This window comes from Lolium perenne, chromosome 4, assembly GCF_019359855.2.
Source record: "Lolium perenne isolate Kyuss_39 chromosome 4, Kyuss_2.0, whole genome shotgun sequence".
Taxonomy (NCBI): domain Eukaryota; kingdom Viridiplantae; phylum Streptophyta; class Magnoliopsida; order Poales; family Poaceae; genus Lolium; species Lolium perenne.
In genome coordinates this window covers 225,280,984-225,291,563 of record NC_067247.2, presented here as the reverse complement: position 1 = coordinate 225,291,563, position 10,580 = coordinate 225,280,984, and positions in this window count along the sequence as shown.

Here is a 10,580-nt window from a genome sequence, read left to right as displayed (position 1 = left end):
TAATAGTTGCTACATGGAGGACAATCATGAAGACGGCGCCATTGACCTTGACGCTACGCCGACGATGATGGAGATCATGCCCGAAGATGATGGAGATCATGTCCGTGCTTTGGAGATGAAGATCAAAGGCGCAAAGACAAAAGGGCCATATCATATCACATATGAACTGCATCTGATGTTAATCCTTTTATGCATCTTATTTTGCTTAGATCGCGACGGTAGCATTATAAGATGATCCCTCACTAAAATCTCAAGATAATAAAGTGTTCATCCTTAGTAGCACCGTTGCCAAGACTTGTCGTTTCGAAGCATCTCGTGATGATCGGGTGTGATAGAATCAACAAGTGCATACAACGGGTGCAAGACAGTTTTGCACATGCGGATAGTAAGGTGGCCTTGACGAGCCTAGCATGTACAGACATGGTCTCGGAACACGTGATACCGAAAGGTAGAGCATGAATCATATGGTTGATATGATGAACACCTTGAGTGTTCGCCATTGAAATCACACCTTGTCTCGTGATGATCGGACATAGGTGCGGTGGATTTGGTTCGTGTGATCACTAAGACAATGCGAGGGATATTGTTTTGAGTGGGAGTTCACCTAGATTTTTAATTATGTTGAATTAAAATTTGAACTCAAATTGTCATAAACTTAGTCTAAACTTTTGCAAATATATGTTGTAGAGATGGCGTCCCCAATCAATTTTAATCAGTTCCTAGAGAAAGAGAAACTTAAGAGCAACGGTAGCAACTTCACCGACTGGTTCCGTCATGTGAGGATTTTTCTCTCTGGCGGAAATCTGCAATATGTGCTTGATGCACCGCTAGGTGACCCTCCTGCAGAAACTGAAACCGATGAAGTAAAAGCTGTTTACGAGACTCGGAAAATTCGGTACTCTCAAGTTCAGTGTGCCATCCTGTGCAGTCTGGAATCCGATCTTCAAAAACGTTTTGAGCACCACGATCCTCATGAATTGATGAAAGAGCTGAAAGCTATTTTTGAGACTCATGCGGCCGTGGAATGCTATGAAGCATCGAAACAATTCTTCAGCTGCATGATGGAAGAAGGCAGCTCCGTTAGTGAGCACATGCTCGCCATGACCGGGCATGCGAAGAAACTCAGTGACTTGGGAATAGTGATTCCTAACAGACTGGGGATTAATCGTGTCCTTCAATCACTGCCACCAAGTTACAAGAACTTTGTGATGAACTACAATATGCAGAACATGAACAAGGAGTTACCTGAACTCTTTGGCATGCTAAAAGCTGCTGAGATTGAGATCAAGAAAGAGCACCAAGTGTTGATGGTCAACAAGACCACCAGTTTCAAGAAACAGGGCAAGTCTAAGGGAAAATTCAAGAAGGGTGGCAAGAAAGCTGCCACGCCTCCTATGAAACCTAAGAACGGCCCTAAGCCTGATGCTGAGTGCTATTACTGCAAGGAGAAGGGACACTGGAAGCGTAATTGCTCCAAGTAACTGGCTGATCTGAAGAGCGCCCTTGTCAAGAAGAAGAAAGAAGGTATATCTGATATACATGTTATAGATGTTTATCTCACTGGTTCTCGTTCTAGTACCTGGGTATTTGATACTGGTTCGGTTGCTCATATTTGTAACTCGAAACAGGAACTAAAGAATAAACGAAGACTACTGAAAGATGAAGTGACGATGCGCGTTGGAAATGGATCCAAAGTCGATGTGATCGCTGTCGGCACACTTCCTCTACATCTACCTTCAGGATTAGTTTTAAGCCTAAATAATTGTTATTTTGTGCCCGCGTTAAGCATGAACATTATATCTGGATCTTGTTTAATGCAAGACGGTTATTCATTCAAGTCTGAGAATAATGGTTGTTCTATTTTTATGAATAATATCTTTTATGGTCGAGCACCACAAAAAAATGGCTTATTTCTGTTAGATCTCGATAGTAGTGATACGCATATACATAACATTGATGCTAAGCGAGTTAAATTGAATGATAATTCTACTTATATGTGGCACTGTCGTCTTGGTCATATTGGAGTGAAACGCATGAAGAAACTCCATACTGATGGATTGCTTGAATCACTTGACTTTGAGTCACTTGATAGATGCGAAGCATGTCTAATGGGAAAAATGACAAAGACTCCATTTTCTGGTATGATGGAGCGAGCTACTGACTTATTGGAAATCATACATACCGATGTGTGTGGACCAATGAGCGTAGCATCGCGCGGTGGTTATCGTTATGTTCTAACCTTCACAGATGATCTGAGTAGATATGGGTATATCTATTTCATGAAACATAAATCCGAAACTTTCGAGAAGTTTAAGGAATTCCAAAGTGAAGTAGAAAATCAACGTAACAAGAAGATCAAATTTCTACGATCTGATCGTGGAGGTGAATATCTGAGTTATGAGTTTGGCATGCATTTAAAGAAATGCGGAATACTTTCACAATTGACACCGCCGGGAACACCTCAACGTAACGGTGTGTCCGAACGTCGTAATCGAACTCTCTTAGATATGGTTCATTCTATGATGTCTCTAATTGATTTGCCGTTATCTTTTTGGAGTTATGCATTAGAGACAGCCGCATTCACTTTAAATAGAGCACCATCAAAATCCGTAGAAACGACACCGTATGAATTATGGTTTAATAAAAAACCTAAGCTGTCGTTCCTGAAAGTTTGGGGTTGCGAAGCCTATGTAAAGAAGTTACAACCGGACAAGCTAGAACCCAAAGCGGAGAAATGCGTCTTCATAGGATACCCTAAGGAAACTATAGGGTATACTTTCTATCACAAATCCGAAGGCAAAATCTTTGTTCCTAAGAACGGAACCTTTCTTGAGAAAGAATTTCTCACTAAAGAAGTGACTGGAAGAAAAGTAGAACTCGATGAGATTGATGAATCTATACTCGTTGATCAGAGTAGCGCAGATCGGAAGTTGTACCGCATCGCCTACACCGGCAACAGAGGAAGCTAATGATAATGATCATGAAACTTCGAACGAGGAAACTACTGAACCTCGCAGATCGACAAGGGAACGTACCACTCCTGATTGGTATGATCCTTGTCTAAATGTCATGATTGTGGATAACAATGATGAGGACCCTGCGACGTATGAAGAAGCGATGATGAGCCCAGATTCCAACAAATGGCAAGAAGCCATGAAATCTGAAATGGGATCCATGTATGATAACAAAGTATGGACTTTCGTAGACTTACCTGATAGCCGAAAGGCTGCCGAGAATAAATGGATCTTCAAGAGAAAAACAGATGCAGATGGTAATATTACTGTCTATAAAGCTCGACTTGTCGCAAAGGGTTTCCGACAAATTCAAGGAGTTGACTACGATGAGACTTTCTCACCTGTAGCGAAGCTAAAATCTGTGAGGATTTTGTTAGCAATAGCTGCATTTTTCGATTATGAGATTTGGCAGATGGATGTCAAAACGGCATTCCTTAATGGAGACATTGAGGAAGAGTTGTATATGGTACAACCCAAAGGTTTTGTCGATCCTAAAAATGCTGACAAAGTATGCAAACTTCAGCGTTCAATCTATGGACTGAAGCAAGCATCATGAAGTTGGAACCGACGCTTTGATACGGTGATCAAAGACTTCGGGTTTATACAGTGTCATGGAGAGGCCTGTATTTACAAGAAAGTGAGTGGGAGCTCTGTAGCATTCCTGATATTATATGTAGATGACATATTATTGATCGGGAATGATATAGAACTATTAAGCAGTGTTAAAGGTTATTTGAATAATAGTTTTTCAATGAAAGACCTTGGTGAAGCATCGTATATATTAGGCATCAAGATTTATAGAGATAGATCAAGACGCCTAATAGGGCTATCACAAAGTACATATCTGGACAAGATTCTAAAGAAGTTTAGAATGGACGAAAGTAAGAAAGGGTTCTTACCTATGTTACCAGGCAAAGTCTTGAGTAAGACTCAAGGACCGGCTACGGCAGAAGAAAGAGAAAGGATGAGTAAAATCCCCTATGCCTCGGCAGTAGGATCTATCATGTATGCCATGCTATGTACTAGACCGGATATAGCACATGCTGTTAGTTTGACTAGCAGATATCAAAGTGATCCAGGAATGGAACACTGGACAGCGGTCAAGAATATCCTGAAGTATTTGAAAAGAACTAAGGATATGTTTCTTTGTTATGGAGGTGACCAAGAGCTCGTTGTAAGTGGTTACACCGATGCAAGTTGGAACACTGATCCTGATGACTCTAAGTCACAATCTGGGTATGTGTTTATATTGAATGGTGCTGCAGTAAGCTGGGCAAGCTCGAAGCAGTGCACGGTGGCGAAGTCTTCAACAGAATCAGAGTACATAGCGGCTTCAGAGGCTTCATCAGAAGCGGTATGGATGAAGAGGTTCATTGTAGAGCTCGGTGTGGTTCCTAGTGCATTGGACCCATTAATCATTTACTGTGATAACATGGGTGCCATCGCCAATGCACAAGAGCCAAGGTCACACAAGAGGCTGAAGCATATCAAGCTGCGTTACCACTCGATTCGCGAGTACATCGAAGATGGAGAAGTAAAGATTTGCAAAGTACACACTGATCTGAATGTAGCAGATCCGTTGACTAAAGCTCTCCCTAGGGCAAAGCATGACCAACACCAGAATGCCATGGGTGTTAGGTATATTACAATGTAATCTAGATTATTGACTCTAGTGCAAGTGGGAGACTGAAGGAGATATGCCCTAGAGGCAATAATAAAGTGGTTATTATTTATATCTTTATGTTTATGATAAATGTTTATATATCATCCTCTAATTGTATTAACCGAAACATTAGTACATGTGTGATATGTAGACAGCAAGAAGTCCCTAGTATGCCTCTTAAACTAGCTTGTTGATTAATGGATGATTAGTTTCATAACCATGAACATTGGATGTTATTAATAACAAGGTTATATCATTATATGAATGATGTAATGGACACACCCAATTAAGCGTAGCATAAGATCTCGTCATTAAGTTATTTGCTATAAGCTTTCGATACATAGTTACCTAGTCCTTATGACCATGAGATCATGTAAATCACTTATACCGGAAAGGTACTTTGATTACACCAAACACCACTGCGTAAATGGGTGGCTATAATGGTGGGATTAAGTATCCGGAAAGTATGAGTTGAGGCATATGGATCAACAGTGGGATTTGTCCATCCCGATGACGGATAGATATACTCTGGGCCCTCTCGGTGGAATGTCGTCTAATGTCTTGCAAGCATATGAATGAGTTCATAAGAGACCACATACCACAGTACGAGTAAAGAGTACTTGTCAGGAGACGAGGTTGAACAAGGTATAGAGTGATACCGAAGATCAAACCTCGGACAAGTAAAAATATCGCGTGACAAAGGGAATTGGTATTGTATGTGAATGGTTCATTCGATCACTAAAGTCATCGTTGAATATGTGGGAGCCATTATGGATCTCCAGATCCCGCTATTGGTTATTGGTCAGAGTGAGTACTCAACCATGTCCGCATAGTTCACGAACCGTAGGGTGACACACTTAAAGTTGGATGTTGAAATGGTAGAACTTGAATATGGAATGGAGTTCGAATATTTGTTCGGAGTCCCGGATGAGATCCCGGACATCACGAGGAGTTCCGGAATGGTCCGGAGAATAAGATTCATATATAGGATGTCATTTTATGTGAATTAAAATGTCGCGGAAGGTTCTATGGAAGGTTCTAGAAGGTTCTAGAAAAGTCCGGAAGAAGCCACCAAGGAAGGTGGAGTCCACATGGGACTCCACCTCCATGGCCGGCCAACCCTAGTGGGGGAGGAGTCCCAAGTGGACTCCCCCTTAGGGGGCCGGCCACCCCCCCATATGGGAGGTGGAACTCCCACCTCTAGTGGGAGTCCTAGCTTGGCTAGGTTTCCCCTCCATATGGAAGGTTTTTGGTTCGGGTCTTATTCGAAGACTTGGAGACCAACTCTTGGGGTTCCACCTATATAATGAGGGCCAAGGGGGAGGGGGCCGGCCACCTCAAACACCACCAAGGTGGCCGCACCCCATAGTGGCCGGCGCCCCCCTCTCCCCAAACCCTAGCCGCCCCGCTCCTCCACTTCCCGCACGCTTAGCGAAGCTCCGCCGGACTTCTCCACCACCACCGACACCACGCCGTCGTGCTGTCGGATTCAAGAGGAGCTACTACTTCCGCTGCCCGCTGGAACGGGGAGGTGGACGTCGTCTTCATCAACAACCGAACGTGTGACCGAGTACGGAGGTGCTGCCCGTTCGTGGCGCCGGAACCGATCGTGATCAAGATCTTCTACGCGCTTTTGCAAGCGGCAAGTGAACGTCTACCGCAGCAACAAGAGCCTCCTCTTGTAGGCTTTGGAATCTCTTCAAGGGTGAGACTCGATAAACCCCTCGTTGCTACCGTCTTCTAGATTGCATCTTGGTTTGGATTGCGTGTTCGCGGTAGGAAAATTTTTGTTTTCTATGCAACGTTATCCTACAAAGTGACACCAGCAAATAAAAATCAATGGACTCTCAGAGGAAAAGGGAGCGACCTTGTTGGACTTGGGGCAAATCAATGGAGTCTGAGAGACAAATGATGCGATATCTAAAGCCGGTTAGTGGAGAGAGAGAGAGAGTGTGTGTGTGTGTGCGTGTGTGTGGCGGGGGGGAGTTTGTTCACTTCTTCTTGGTTTAAAACGAGGATTCGTACAAGCTAATAGAGCCCGCATGCTCGGCTGGGTAGATAGCCAGAAGCCCAGAAGTGACCCCAACATGGTCGTGCCACAAGGATTCATATTTGATTTTTTGGGGGGTAGTAGAATGGCATGGCCAACAAGTTTCAAGTAAATTTTGGTAGTATTGTTCATAGTGGAAGTATGTAAACCACAAATTATATGACTCCATCATTTCTTTCGACCTTTTTATATCGAGCCCCACAATAACTTTGGCTTGTTTACAAATTTAGGTCGATCAATCTCACGACGCTCCCCTTTATAACAAAATAAGTTGAACTAGTATTCCAATAAAAATCATTTTCACATGCATTATTCGGTACTTTTCATAACTGAAGTGCTTACTCCTTCCGTTAGGGATTATAATGCCAGCGTGCATCCCTATATCATTAATTTGATTACAACATAATATGAATTTTATGGTACAAAAATTATATCATTACAAACTAGATGTCCATTTTAACTTTTTAATCGTATATTTTGGGTAATATATATATATATTGTGTATTATGTTGCTCAATTTTACAACACAGGTATACTTGTTAGCCTTGTAATATCCTAACGGATATATAGTACATCAAAAATTTATAACTTCATGCTTTGTTTTGCCATTTTACGATTTTTTCGAACCACCTTCGGCTTGATTTCAAATTTAGGTCAAACTATCGGTGCATGCTATGTGTTATACTTGGATGCACCGCACATGTTTGGCCATTGCTTTAGGCTTCCACAACTTGGGGGGCATGTCATGTATTTACCTAGTTTTTTAATTCTAATTCATGTACCCTTCCTCCCAATTACATTTGAAATAAAACTTTTAGCCCAAAAATAATTCAGTATATGGTTGCACACAAAGATAATTCATGGATCGTTGGAAATTGCCATCATACGTAGCTACCATGTCTCTTATGTAGACCTGTGAAAATTGGATTGGTGGTAGTGTGTACACTTCATGCGGTAGGCACTTCATAGAAAACACCCATTTAATATAATTTTTCTCCTTTGGGCAGTAATCAAAAGAAGAAAAAACACATGATTCAAAAGGTTTAACATATGCATGGTTCTTGTGTAGTGGTACCAAGCTCACGTGTGGGAGGAAAATACTCCCACGAGCTTCATTTTGGAGTGACTAAGAAGGATCGATACATGCTTACTTTTTTATATTCATGTTTTTAACTTGTTTCAATCTTGGTCAAACCTAAGATTTGACCAAAATTCAAATGGATATAAAAATTCAAAAAAATGAAAAAAATGAAAAACCAAAGCACATAGTCTTCTTATGTCATACAGTAAGCATTCAAGTTGATAAACAAGATCTAGACATATTTGAACCAGAAAAATCATGTATCTACCCCCTAACCCTAAATTTGTCTTATGAAGTCAAGCATGAAGAGAAGTGGTTTTTGGTTTCGAACATATAAATTTTAAAAACCTCCCAAGTGCTTCATTTTGGAGTGAATAAAAAGGATACAGGCTTACATTTTCATATTCATGTTTTAAACTTGTTTACCTCTTGGTCAAACCTAGGATTTGACCAAGATTCAAATGGGCGGAAAATTCAAAAAAAACAGAAAAATGAAAAACCAAAGCACATAGTCTTCTTATGTCATATAGTAAGCATTAAAGTTGATAAACAAGGTCTAGACATATTCAAACCAGAAAAACCATGTATCTACCCCCTAACCCTAAACTTTGTCTCATGAAGTCAAGCATGAAGATATGTGGTTTTTGGTTTCGAACATGGAAATTTCAAAAACCCTCCAAAGAGCTTCATTTTGAAGTGACTAAGAAGCATACATGCTTGCTTTTTCATATTCATGTTTTAAACTTATTAAAATCTTAGTGAAACCTAGGATTTGACCAAGATTCAAATGGGTATAAAAATTCAAAAAAATAAAAAAATAAAAAACCAAGGTCTTCTTATGTTATATACTAAGCATTCAATTAAGTTGATAAAGAAGGTTTACACATATTCAAACCAGGAAAATCATGTATCTACCCCCTAGGTTTGACCAAGATAATTTAAACAAGTTTAAAACATGAAAATGAAAAGGGAAGCATGTATCCTTCTTACTCACTCTAAAATGATGTTTTTGGGAGGTTTTTGAAATTTCCATGTTTGAAACCCAAAAGCACTTCTCTTCATGCTTGACTTCATAAGACAGAGTTTAGGGGTTAGGGGGTAGATACATGATTTGTATGGTTTGATATTTCTAGACCTTGTTTATCTACTTTAATGCTTACTATATGACATAAGAAGACTATGTGATTTGGTTTTTAATTTTTCCTTTTTTTTTATTTTTCTGCCCATTTGAATCTTGGTAAAATCCTAGGTTTGACCAAGATTTAGACAAGCTTAACACGTGAAAACGAATAAGTAAGCCTGGAACCTTCTTAGTCACTCCAAAATGTACCAATTGATAGATGTGTTAACTTTGCTTCATGGAAAAAATAATGTCATGTAAATGAGTTAACTTGGATTTCCTACCCTTTAATCCATAGGAAATTTTGTTCTAATGCACTATAATAATCAATCGAGTTTTTACACCAATAGGTCTGTCACTTATGTGTGGTGCCCACGTGTGAGGTCCCACACTTCAGTGAGCACAAGTCACGTGCAATAGGATACTTCGGTTGTCCCTCTCACAAAAAAAAAACAAATCTCTCTCGTTCTCGGTCTCGCTCCACTCGCTCGCTCGCTCGCACCTCCTGCTCACTGACAAACCCTGCACAACAGTCAACATCATCACCCAAAAAAGGGGAGACACCATAATGCTCTCCCTTCTTCTCTCCTTCCGAGCGATCCCTCTTCCTCCGAGTTTCACTCGACGGGCAAACACACATGTTCTGCATAGTAATAATAAAAAGGTAGAAAAATCGATATACAAATCTATAATTAAATAGGTTAAACTAGGGTTTTGCCCTGGTCTACAGATCAAGGGTTCAAGAAATCCAACTACGGGGTTCGAACAACACGATTCTAATCCAAGAATTTTTTCGACCTCATCCAAATGGCCTCAAATTATAGGGTTAGCATCTAGTGCAGTATGTGTGAAAATGGATGCACTATGTGTGCTATAACTTTGTCTCATGAAATCAAGCATGTCGAACATGGAAATTTCAAAAACCCTCCAAAGAGCTTCATTTTGAAGTGACTAAGAAGCATACATGCTTGCTTTTTCATATTCATGTTTTAAACTTATTCAAACTAGCACATTGCTCGTGCTTCGCTACGAGAGCATAATAATTACAGTATCAAACTAATTTTATGTACTTGCATCGATTCATAATAATTATTTGAAACTTAGTAAAAAAGTTATAGTAACTTAGTATAAATTTAAACTTATTATGGATAAGAGGTAGTATGAATTTTGAATATTAGGATGATTTCTTACGGATGCACTTGCTCTTTTAAAGATGCAGCTTCAGCTCACTAATAGCCGGCTTTCTCGCATTTCTTCTTAATTTTCTTTAACCCATCATTAATTCTCATGTTTCAGGCAGACAATGCACACGAAGATGACAATGAACGGAGTGATATGACACCCTGTAACACGTGAGCGCAGTGGTGGGAGTTGCAGCGCAGTCAAGCAGACTGCAAACCCGTCGCTGCTAAGACTGCCCCTTGCCTTACCTCCCCTGTGGGCGTGGGTATATTCCTCTGGCGCTGCTCCACGCAGCGGCCGACGCTTTGCGCACGAGCCTCCCGGCAGGCAACAGAGAATAAATTGGGGACTATTGTCCCAGAAATGCAGTGCGATGGCACGTACATGAATGCTGCCTGCAACAGCTACGACAGGGTGAGCTTCTTTGGCTAAGATCTGGGTGGGCGGCCGGATAGGGAGGAATTAGGCGG